At 41.4% G+C, this 13361-nt stretch overlaps 1 pseudogene; it reads right to left on the bottom strand.

Moving 5' to 3' along the window:
• LOC149172190 (dynamin-related protein 3A-like) overlaps positions 1–8203 on the bottom strand; it is a 151712-nt pseudogene extending 143509 nt beyond the window's left edge.
• Between the last annotated feature and the right edge of the window lie 5158 nt (positions 8204–13361).

Below are 13361 nucleotides of genomic sequence, written 5' to 3'. Positions count from 1 at the left end.
ACAAAAAATTATATACTTAAAAACAGCTCTGGCATGCTAGGGTTTTACATATTTTTGAATCCTAGCCAACTGATCTTCTTCCTACACACGTCTCTTCTCAACCCTAAAGCTCCCTTTCTATCTGACTGATTGGATCCATGTCAGCTCCCTCTAGGGGAGGGGGAGCCCCCCTTCCTTCAAATCTGCCCTCCTTGGCAACCAACGGTCCGCTCCTTGTCCTTTCAGCTCTACATGGCAGCAGAAGAATGAGCAACCCACCTCCCCTGATTTAGGGGCACAATGACAGTCCAAGATAAAGGGCGGTTGCCTCCCAAAGGAAGCAAAATACCCTCAGCGGGTTATCCCCAACAATCTCCTAGATCAATATCGACATTTTATACAAGATCATGCAATTATCTGCATATTTATAGGTATTTGGCCCAAGGAAACATACATTCTCTACTGGATTCAGCTAAAATGGAAACCAAAATCCCGATTGAGCTTCAGTTGTTCACGGTGATTTTTGAAGACCTCGAGGACAAACGAAGAGCTCTGGACAATGGACCCTATTTCATGAACAACGTTGAGATTTTCATGCAGCATTGGGAGCCTTGCTATAACCTGAAAAAGGAATAATTCTTGGTGGCTCCAATATGGGTCAGACTTTACTCCCTACCAGAATATTTCTGGGAAGAGGACATCTTGGAATCAATCGACAAATCCATTGGAAACTAGGTGAAAATCTCAGAAATCACCAGACATCATCGTTTCGCTTCCTACGATTGAATCTATGTATACATGAACATCTCCCAACCACTTTCAGAACCAGTGGAGATTGAATACCAAGACGATGTTTGGTCTCAGCCTTTGGACTACGAGCACATCCAATTCAAAATTCACATCTATCATGAATACGAACACCTCTTACAGCACTATCCACATTGGCCAAAGAGAACCTGGTGTTACACAGTAATTTGTCACTGTCTCCCTGTCAGTTACCCTACTGTGTCAAGAATTCACAATAATCAAGTTCATGCCTTCTGAACTGGCCCAAAACCCACTTTTCCAAAGTTTTCCTCATCAGCGCGTTTGTTTCTAACATATCCGCGCTGACTGGCGGCTCCTAATGTATTCGGTGCGCTGCCAGCGCGGAAGCACATCACTTTTCCGCGCTGGTCGCATTTTATGAGCCAGCGCATCTCTCCTTGTATTGGGTCGCGCTGACATGGCTTTCCCAGTTATTGAGGCGCGACGTCAGCGCGTCAGTCACCTTATAAACCGCGTTGATCCTGTTTGGGCGAATTTGTTCCAACAGCCAGCCTTCCAGATTATTCCAGGCTTGGTTGTTGGCTTTGTGAGTATCGACTCCCTTCTATGGCATGTCTGTTCGACTCTTTGCAACCACTTCCCTCAAGGATAAGCTCATCCTTCCACCTTTTTAGGAGGCTCCTTCTCCTATATAAACTTCCACCATTACCATGAGCAGCTAGTTTGGAATAGCTTGGATTGTGTAGAGCTTATAGTGCTCAGATTGCTGCTACTATAGGTATTTGGTGTGCTAAGTGTGGAAGTGATTGATAGCTTAGGGAAGGTTGTTTTGTGTTGCTTGTGTGAGAGAGAGTTTCTTGTCTTGGGAGAATCATTTCCAAAGGTGAATGCTTGAGACGCTTGCCGACTGGCCCCTCCTGAGAAGGATAACGACGTCAGAACATTTGGTTGTACTCTTCTCTATTTTGATTAATAATAGATGACTGCTACTATTGTTCCATTCTCATTTGTACATGCAATGGTTAAATGTGAATTACATCTTTTCTGACTGGTGTATGGTTGCTTTTACTAGATTTCACGCTTGCGTTTGTTTCCTCTTCGTGTGTGCAGGTATCTATTCGCAGGGATCGCGGAGGATCGTGACCAGCCAAAGTGAAGGAGCGAAGGCAGCATCTCTTCGTCAAACGACAGCGCAGGAATCCAAGTAGGTGCTCTTTACCTCTTGTTTAATTGTAATTAGGAACATGCATAGCAGCATTGTGTGATTGTTGCTAGACCCTTACTGGGCTAGTAGGGATCGCCTCTATCCGTAGAGGGGATTTACCTCTCCAACACCTGGCACCATCAGCCCCTTCTTCCTCGCGTAGCTTCTAGGAAGTTTATGGACAACGCACATCAAACAACAAATATCCTCCTACTCGTGCCTCCCTGCCTCCACCTCCTCTATAGACTACCTCTCATCAGAAATCCGAGAATTGCTTCTCCCTCCTAGAAGCACATGCAAAATCATAAGATCCAACTCCCCCGCCCAAAGTTCCAAAGCAACAATAGGCGATGGAAGTTGAAGTCGGCCCTGAAAACCATAAAAACAAGCAAACAAATAACCGAAAATCACCATAGGCATAGACTAACAACAAAGAGATCAAAAGGGTTCTCACCCAAGTCCAACAAGCCCTAGAAACGAACACCAAGTTGGATCAACTCAACTCAGATGAGAAAGTCATGGTGGCCTTCTTGAGGAACTGAGCCAAAGATGGCTCTGCGAACATCCCTCAAGAGCAGCTTGACCAATTCCACCAAATCTTCAAAGAATGGGAGGAGCGGTAAGCTCCCCCTGACCCTCCCCCTACCTCTTCCTTGGTTATCCATGAGGAGTACACCTCCACTCAGCATATGGAGTCCATTTCGGGACTAGAAAAGAGGAGAAAAGGAAGAAAACCCACAAGGGAGGTCATCAAGGAAGCTGGAGCGATCCTAGTTAACTCAGGGCAAACAAATGTCCTCATGGAATACTACCAGAGATCTCTTCCTCATTCTCAATGAAATATATCTCATGGAACATACGGGGCCTCAATTCCAAGGGTAAATTGAGGCACCTTAAAGATAGGATTCATCAGGAGAAACCAGATATCATAGTTCTGCAGGAAACTAAGGTGTCACAAGAGAAGCTCGAAGAAATAGGGCATCGCTGTTGACCACGAGCAGACTGCATGGTGTTGGATGCAAAGGGAACAACTGGCGGGATAGGAATTCTTTGGGACTCTAGATCCATTTAATTCAGGTCCTAGATTTCCATTCCTCATAGACTCTCTGGTCAATACGAATGCATCAGATCCACAACTCAAGTTTGGCTAACAGGGGTTTACAGTGCAACAACTCCTGGTGAAAGGGCCAACTTTCTTTCTAGTATGTTGAAACTAAAAGGCATTCTGGCTATGGATAATTGGATACTTGCTATGGATTTCAACATGATCAGGGACCTAAGTGAAAAGAAAGGAGGTGTCAGAATACTTGACCCCACATCCAGAGCCTTTCAAGAAAAAATCCAAGATCTTGACACGACGGATATCGTATTCAACAACGACACCTTCACTTGGAACAACCATCGAGGAGGTAAGCATCAAATCACCTCGAAGCTTAATTGTTTCCTTCTATTTGATAATCTTCTTCAACAGGATCTATATCTTGAAGATTTCATCCTCCCCTACCTTAGCTCCGATCACTAGCCCATTCAGCTAGAAATCGATCTAAGAATGGCTCCAAAGAATAGGCCCTTCCATTTTGAATCCTTCTGGCTTGAAAGACCTGACTTCATCCAAAAACTTGAAGGATGGTGGAAGGAGATCTTCGTCTCTAGGCATAACCTTATGGAAACCTTCCATCTCAAGCTAAAAGAGCTAAAGAAACATATTAAAACTTGGAACGTTTCTGACTTTGGCAACATCCATAAGGATAAAAGGGAATTAGAGGAAGAAATGAAGGATATCCAACAAAAAATCATTCTTGATGGCAGGACAGAGGACCTAGCGGCCCAAGAGGGACGGGTTTTGGAGGCCCTTGAACACGAAGAAAGTAGGACGAAATTCTATGGAAACAAAAATCTAGAGTTTAGTGGCTCAAGGAAGGGGAGCAGAACACAAAGTTCTTCCATCGCACAATTCTCAAACACAAGCAGGTGACCATAATATTTTCCCTCAATGGTCAAAATGGCCAAAGGATAGTTCAACATGAAGACATCACAGACAAACTAATCAACCATTTTCATACAATTCTTCAAGAGCCCCACTAGGATAGGATAGAATCTGTCTCAAAGATCTGTCAATGTATCCCTGTTACACAGTATTTTGTCACACCTCCTGCACTTCCCTGTGTCATACCCTAGTGTGCCTGAAACTTGGAAATTATGCAGTGTACCCATCCTGATATGCAGTCCAGATCCTCCTTGAAGGCTTGATGAAAACATGCCTTAAGCCTTCCCTGAAGAAGTAAGCTCAAAACCTTAATTTCAAGGTCAACGTGATTGTGACACTAGAAACTCGCGCTGATGGCAAGTTTCACTATACTAGCTTCGCACTAGCAGTGCGATTTTTACTTGGATACTCAAGTTGATCCCTAAAAGGGAAGTTTTCCCAAAAAGGAAAAGAAGCTTCGTGATCTAGAGGCTTCTAGAATGATGAGCTGGAGGTTGTTCGTTGTGGATGTGGTCGAATTCTCCCAATATTTCCCTTTGATATTATCCTTATGAGCTTCCTCCTTGAGATGGTATAGTGCCCACATGCTACTCATTTGGTTTGGAGAAGGAGTGCTTGGAGAGCTTGAGCTTGGAATTGGACATTCTCTCAAGGAGGGCTTATTAACATCAAGACTTTGGTTGTATGCTTCCTCTTTTATTCATTAATATATACAACTGTTGGTTCACTTTCCATAAATGATTGTGCTAATGCTTCATTTATCTTAATGCTCCTTGATATGTTAAGTGGATTACATTCAATTATGCTTGTTTCACTTGGATGATTTGTCGTGTCTTTGGCCTCTTGTGCAGGTATTCAAACACTGTGAGTAGTAGGTTTGAACCTAAGGAGAAAGAAATCAAGATCTTTAACAAAGGAGTGTATTATAGCCTCAGAACGAGGTAAGTCTCCTTCCTCTTCTCTCATTCTGATTGTAATTTAGGAAAGTGTCTCGTAGATTGTCACGTTGGTTGCTAGTCCCACTCATTGGACTAGAGGGATCGTTTCTGTCCGCAGAGAGGATTTACCAAGACAACAAAATAGAAACTCGACTGGGGAAACTATAACCTTTCCATCCATTCCTTAAATCAGATTCTCTAATGAGTTTGACCAACCGTCGATTTCTTGGCTTGTACCCATCACTGTAGATATATGCAGTCACTGGTTTTCGCTTGAGAGTGTTGAGCCTGCTCTGATTTTGAATATTTTTTATTTTTTCCTTGCCCAACGTGTTTTTTTCACTAGCAGAAGTGCTTCCAGAATTGATTTTCTATTTACAGTTGTGCTACTTTTCCTTTCATCACCCCTTTTCCTTTAACATGCACGTTAATCCTAGAGGATAAAATAAAATTAGGGTTTCTTCTTGTTTTCAGTGGTTTTCAACCTCTGTGAGTGAATTTCCAGTGTAATTACAGTGTGTTAGCCTTGATTGTTATACTTGTGTGATTGCAATTGTCTCTTGGCTTTTGTTGATGTGTGTTTGAGGCTTGATTTCTTTTGGGTTTCTAGGTCTAGCTCACCTTTCCCTCATCACTTAGCTTGTTTATGTGAGATTTATTGTTTCCATTTAGGAGTTTTGTTGCAGTCACGACACCATTTTCAAGTTGCTTTCGATTCATGATTGTGAAGTTATTTTCACTACTGTTGAATCACTTTGGTACATTGAAAATTGTTTCTACTCCATTGTCAATCATGGATTACAATTGTTTGCTTTGGTGAAACTGAAATTGAATGCTTGTTTTGATTTCATTGTTTCGAAAAGAAAAGTGAAAGGATTTTCTTCATTTAAGTATTTTTGAAATGATTTGTATTCGAAACCAAAAGTGAATGAAATTTTCATTTTAGTTGTTTTAGATTGCATTGTTCCCTTTACTTGTGCATTAGTTTGCATGTTTGAATCAAAGTGAAAGGAAAATAACAAAAATATTAGTGCATCTTAGTGAAAAAAAAGTGATTTTTGTTTCTCATAGGATTGCATTTTGGCATTGCATTTGTTAGTGAAAGTGAAGGAGTAGATTTCATTTTTACATTTTACATTGGAAAAGTTAAAGAGTTATGATGCATTTTTCTTGATTGATGCATTTGTTTGGTTGTCTCTCTTCCCTCATTAGTCTAGCCTTCATCAAATGAAAATATTTCGTTTTTATCATTTAGTTGCATTGTAGGAATTCAGGTGACATCGTTGAGCCATAAAATTGAAACCTAATTCTGACATCTTTAAACATAACAGTTGTCACTAACTGGATGCACTGTATCCCGGGGGTGAAATCTCATCCCAGTACGGAACTATATCGAAGGCTCTCCAGTACTTTCGGGTATATAGGAGGCACTTCAGTATGGAAAGTATATAGGGACGCTCTCATCGAAAGGTTATGCATTAGACAACGCTAATAGAGACTTGTGCTCCCAATATCGTCGAGTATATATTAGGAGACCCCACTAGCTTTCTATCATTTAGCCATAGGTAACTGAGTCAACCACTTTGTAAACATGATACCCTGAACACAACATTCGGGGAGATTGACCGTCGTATGTCAAGTCTTTGGTTTCAGCTAAGGTGTATATAACGGTTCATGGATACTTGGTAAACCCTCTTGCCTAGCATTACCCTTTTTTTATTTATTTTTTGTTTCGCGTCATAAAATTAACTACCAACGATAATATGTCAAACCCATGCAGTTTCTTCTTGGCCTCACATTGAGTAATTCCTTGTAAATTTTAATTTTAATCAACCCTCAATGAAATCATCTCTTCTCCTTCTTCTCTTGAGAGAAAGTCATTGTGGCTGAACCATTGCGTTCACCTCACAGTTCCCCTTCATCGTCTGATACTGAAGGGTCTTCACAAGGAGTTCATCCTAAACTTTCACAGTCACTTGAAGCTCAAGGCTTTGAACTTGGAATTGTCCCAAGTATCCAACCCCTTGCTTCTCGTCCTCCACCTCGAGACTCATTGTTGTCTCAAGAGTCTGATCTAGAAACGTCTGAGAGTACACAGAGGTTTGTTTTATATCCTCCAAACCCGTTATTTGATCCGTTTGTGATATCTCCTCAACATCCTTACAGTCCATACGATCAACCTAGTGTTCCTTTGGAGTTATCTCCTCGTCAATCTCGGATTCCTCCTCTCTAGATGTTTCCACCTATGGCTTCAGAAGATGAGATTCCAACCTCTCCTCGAGGTCCTCCGGAAGTCTCCGCTACTCATACTCCTAGTGTTGATAATGATTTTGAATATGAATTTCCTCCGGAAGGCTTACTTATGTAGAAAGAGTTCCATCTCAATCACTTCGTCTAAACAACCAACCTATGCTTCCACATGGCTATAAAATCTTGGCTCAACTAGTTTCAGGAACTCCCAGTGCTTCTTCATTATACCAAAATCCAATTTGTTCATCAAATGCTATGCCTACATCTAGTCCATTTATTCCTAACGTGACCTCTCATATCTCTGTACAAAAAGTTGTTACTTCAATTCTGATTTAGTCGACAATTATGTTACAACCGTTACCTTCGTTTCAACCTTCCATTTCGGTGCAACCAAAAGTTTCAGTTTATACGTCTATAATTTCCTCAATTCCCCCATCAAGTGGACAAAATGTACCATCGCCTCATTCCTAGCATGGGGGGGGGGGGGGAATCCAAATATCCCTATTGTCTCAAGTGGAACCCATGTGAGTGGATCACAACCTCACATGGTTCAAGTGAATCAACTTGTTAGTGGTATCCCTAATCGCGTTGATTCATCTATTCCAGCCGGAGCTAGTAATGTCTAGTATCAATAGCCTTATACGGCCCAGATACCTCTCTAACAGTCTTATCTTCCATATGGTTCACAAGCATTGCAAAATCTACCTTATATTCCGCAAGTAGGTCCTCATGTGCAACCTGGTCAAAATCATATTCCCGATGCATATGGTCAAATCCCAATTGGAACTTATCAGTACCAATAGGGAATCCCTCAAAGAACTATTCAACAACCTTTATTGCAACAGGGGAAACCTTTGCAGTAGTTTCAACAGCCTTTGCAACAAAAAATGCAGTTTGTCCAACAACCAATCCAACCCTTGTATCCATAAGGTCAACCATTGCAGCAACAAGGTTAGCCCTTGCAGCAGCAAACTCAACCTTTATATCAACAAGGTCAAACCTTTCAGAACAAAGGCCAACCCTTGCAGCAGCAGGGCCAACATCTTTATTACCAGGGTCAGTGGTTGCAGCAACCATATAATCCATATACCATGCATAATGTTTATCCACCTTATGGTTATCAACGGCTTATGACAAGTCAATATCAACCCTACCCTGGGCAAAATCCACCTTATGGTCAAGGTATCCCTCAGTGGGGGAAAAATCAATCCCCTTATGGTCAAAATCCTCCACTTTGGGGGCAAAATCCTTACCAACAAGGTTGGAATTCGCAGACTGGGCCTTATCAAAGGCCTTATATTCCTTTTAACCCGCAATTGTCATTTCTAGCGACGTTGGAACTACCCGATGTCTCAAGGCTTACTAATGATTTGATACTTCATTCACCTTATTGGCCTCCAGTTCCCACTAAGATTTCGAGAGATTGCACCAAATTTGAAGGAAAATCTAAAGAGTACACTCAGGCCCATGTGATGACATATCACTTATGTTTTTATTCCAATTCCTACATTGACGATTATGTTCATCTTCGTCTCTTTCAATGAACCTTGACAGGTGTCGCCGCAAAGTGGTACATCGAGTTGCCTCAAGGTACCTATGTAGACTTCAACTCTTTGGCCATGGCCTTCCTCACTCATTTCCAGTTACCGGTTTGTTATGAAACTGGTACCCACTTGCTCACATCTTTGAAACTAGACACTGTGACCCAAATCTCTGATCACATCCATGAATGGAGACGTTAGCGTCACCTCATCAAGTTCGAAATCCCTGATGAGTTGTTGACTGAATGGTTCACCAAGTCATTCGTAAACAAAACCATTGCATATATAGAAATGGAAGGTTGTGTTACCAAAGATCAAGCTATTTCCTGTGCCCAGTATTTGGATTTGGTTTATCCTCAATCTAGCATGCTGTATGAAATTTTTCCTGATGCTCCAAGGCCATATTCAGATCCAGAATCTTTGAAGTATCCAAATTTGACACCTGTTGATGGTATCATTGGATCCGTATCTCAAACTTCCACTAAAGCTTCTTAAAAGAAAAAATCTATTAATATTGGTTCTAATCCTCCTTTGAAAACCCCATCGAATCCTGGTAAAACCTCCAAGGTTAATGTCGTCCAGTCTACCGCAGCAGACAAAACCTCAAAAGGTAAGAAAAAGGGTAAAGGTAAAGCAAAATCTGATACCCCGAAGCAGGATCCTCCTAAGCCATCTACTGATGATGCCTCCAAACGTAAGCCAAAATATCCTTGCCTCATTTGTGAGGGAGATATTTAGACCAAGGATTGTCCCTGTCGTGCAGAAGTTAGTCATTTATTGAAAGGGACGCTGACTGTACTGAATGTGCCATTTCCATCTCAGTAGACTCAGTTGGTAGACCAACCACAATCCTCAGCCTCTTCTGTTTCCCAGTTTTACATAATGGGTACACAACCTATCTCGGTTGCCACCCAGTCGAAAGATTATCAAACTCTTCAAAAGAAGACGGTGGAAAAGGAAGCCACTAATACACCTTCTACTTCGGATCCACCCCGTTCCAGTCCTCTTCAAATTAAAATACCTAATAATGAATCAGTCATCTGACTGCCTCCCAAAGGTGTGCTTTGGAAGTCATCCTATAAGCCGAACGTTAGAGCTTCTCAACATTACAGTATTGTCAAAGATTTAGCTCAAGCGCCCTCGGTGATGTCTGCCTTGGAAGTTCTCCAAACTCGTCCAACACAGTGGAAATAAGTATTGTTTGCTATAGGAAGCATTGATCTTGCCGTTTCGAACTTAATCACTTTCGACTTAGAAAACCATGTTCCTTGTCTTCCTCATCAAATTTCATTTTTTATTCAAGTCATTATAAAAGGAAAGACGATTCATTAGATTGTCATTGATGAAGGTGCTTCCACCTACATAATTTTTGTTTCGTGTTGGAAATCCATTATCTCTCCACCTCTCAACCAATCCCTAAACACCTTAGAAGCCTTTGATGGCATAGGCTCCTGTCCTTATGGTATTCTCACAATTTTTCCCATCACCTTGGAAGGGAAGACTGTCGAGTTAGAAGTAGAAGTTGTAGATGCAAATCTAAATTACAACCTTCTACTTGGGCGAAGTTGGACCCATGCCATGTTTTGTGTGGTTTCCTCTTTGTTCCAGGTGCTCTGTTTTCCTCATGAAGGGAAAATTGTCACCGTTGATCAATTGTCCTTTTTCTCTTCTAGTGCTTCAAATGGCAACGTCCCATATGTGGGAAATATCGATATTCCATATGAGAGCATGGGGGCAGGTATTTTCAAATATTCTGCTTTAATGGGAACTTTTTCTCTCCCACCTTCGCATGTCGCCTCAATCAACATGATCTCTATCTCCAATGATCCGTGGATCATCCCTACTCCAGATCAGGTTGATTCTTTTGGTGATGCTATGTCGCTAAGTCCTTTCAAACAAGCCTATCAAGAAGTTGTCTTGGCTTCAGCGGCTGCTTCAGAAAGTCATACTATTCTCAGTATGCACCTGGATACGTATTCACAATCTCCTTGGCTTGGTTCTTGGGATTCTCTAGATCCCTTGAATGAGATATTCCCCACCGACGAGAGTATTGTTGAGGTTATGTCTCTCAACAAAACTCCTTGGAATGATGCCTGTCATCATTCCTCATTTCTTCCAAGTCGTAGTGAGATTCCTTCATATCTTGAAGCTTTTGTTTCTCATAACCCGACGCATCCACTTCAAACACCTATTTTAGTGCACGAAGTTTTGTCTGAAGGTAATATGGGAAATATTATTGCAACCATGCCCATCAACATTTCCATTCAACCTGGGATTGTTAAGAATATTCACATTGGGGTTTCCTTTTCTCTTGAAGAGATCAAGGTTTACATTGACCTTTTTAAATAATTTCGCAATGTCTTCGCTTGGTCGTATGAGGAAATACCTGGTATTGATCCAGCTATTGTGGTGCATGAAATACCAACATATCCTAATGCGAAGCATATTCGTCAACAGCTCTGTCTCGTGCATCCCAGAAAGGCCACTACTATTAAGGGAGAAGTTGAAAAACTTCTAAAGGCTGGTTTTATTTACCCTATCCCATTGACAGATTGGGTCTCTAATATCGTACCTATTACTAAAAAGCAGGGAACAATCTGAGTTTGTGTTGATTACCGTGATATCAATCGTGTGTGCCCTAAAGACAACTATCCCACTCCCTTTATTGATCAGATCATTGATGAGTGTGCTGGGAGCGAGATATTTTCTTTTATGGATGGTTTTTCTGGTTATAACTAGATTAACATATTACCCATTGATCAACACAAGACTGCTTTCATCTGTCCATGGGGGACTTTTGCTTATAAGAAGCTCCCTTTCGGTCTCAAAAACACTAGTGTTACATTCTAAAGAGAAATTTCATATGCCTTTCATGATATTAAACACATTGTTCAACCTTATCTAGATGACTTACTAGCTCATTCTGCTAAGCGTCATGACCATCTGGACCACCTTTGAGCAATTTTTCTACGTTGTTGACACTATAATATTTGTCTCAATCCGCATAAATGTGTCTTCTGTGTCGAATATGGTCGGCTCTTTGGTTTTGTTGTGTCCAAAGAAGGCATCCAAATAGATCCTATGAAAGTTGAGGCTATTGTAAATCTACCCCCTCCTTCATTGCTACACCAATTGCAGAGTTTGCAAGGGAAGGCCAATTTTCTTCGTCGCTTTGTCCCTAATTATGCTGAGCTTGCCAAGGGATTTACTTGCTTTCTTAAGAAGGGGATCCCATTCATTTGGGATGAAATTGCCAAAAAATATTTCAATGCTCTAAAGAAAACGCTCATCAGTGCTCCTTTATTGCATACCCCTGACTACCACTACGATTATTCCTTGTATTTGGTTGCAGCTGACAGTACCATTGTTATGGTGCTGGTCCAGGATGATGACGATGGCAATGAACATGTGGTTTATTATTTGAGTTGAAATATTATTGACACAGAAACTCGATATGCTCATGTCGAGAAGCTTGCCTTAGCAGCAGTCCATGTTGTTCAACGATTTCGCCATTATATTCTTCTACGGAAGACCACGGTGATTTTTTATTGTAACCCCATGACTTATATTTTGACTCATCAGTTTCTTGGGGGAAAATACTCTAAATGGATTGTTATCATGCAACAGTTTGATATGGAGTTCACTATCGCCAATCAAATAAGTCACTCATTTTTGCCGAATTGATATGCGCCCTTCCTTCTGCAAACATCTCCACTATTTTACTGAGCAAATTCTTGATGAAACTTTGTTTCTTATTAGCACTCTCGACCCATGGTACGGAGATGTCATTGTTTATCTCCAGGCCCAAACTTTCTGATCCGAGTTGTCTTGATCAGACTGTCGCCGCATCTGGCATCAGTCTCAACCTTATCGGATTATTGGTGATACGTTGTACTGAGTCGATGTTGATTATGTTCTTTGCAAATGTCTAACACTTGAAGAGGTTGAATGAGTCTTGAATGAATACCACTCCGGGGCATGTGGTGGTCACATGTCAGGTTATGCCACTACTCAGAAGATCCTTCGCGTCAGTTATTTCTGGCCTTCTATCTTCAAATATTGTATTATGGCAGTTCAAAAGTGCCATGAATGTCAGATTTATAACTGTAAACAACGCACCCCACCAACACCCTTACACCTAGTTGTTACCGTTGGCCCATTTGCTAAATGGGGAATATATTTCATGACATCTAACCCTCGCTCAACCGGGGGGCATGACTATATCATCGTCGTCGTCGACTATTTTACTAAATGGGTTGAGGTGATGCCCACATATAATGCTGATGGTACAACTGTTGCTCAATTCCTATTTAACCATGTCATAGCGCATTTTTCCATCCCTCAAGCCATTGTCATTGATCACGGATCACATTTTCGCCAGTACATGATGGCAGAGCTTACTGCTAAGTTGGGTCTTCGCCATGATAGCTCAACTCCTTACTACCCACAGGAAAATGGCCAAGTTGAAGCGATTAATAAAGTCTTAATTATTATGCTTCAACGTACCATTGGGAAGCATAAAAAGGATTGGCATCTTATGTTGTTCTCGACTCTTTGGGCTTACCGAACGTCGGCTAAGAAAACCACTAGTTTCACTCCATTCTAGTTGGTATATGGTTTGGAGGCGACACTTCCTATCGAGTGTGAGATTCCTTCGTTAAAGCTAGCTATCGAGCTGCTCCCCGATACCTCAC

The sequence above is a fragment of the Pinus tabuliformis genome, chromosome 4_2, assembly GCF_031772625.1.
Source record: "Pinus tabuliformis cultivar Carrire ecotype Pingquan chromosome 4_2, CPIR1, whole genome shotgun sequence".
NCBI classification, from domain to species: Eukaryota; Viridiplantae; Streptophyta; class Pinopsida; order Pinales; family Pinaceae; genus Pinus; species Pinus tabuliformis.
This window is presented reverse-complemented; position numbering and strand designations above follow the sequence as displayed.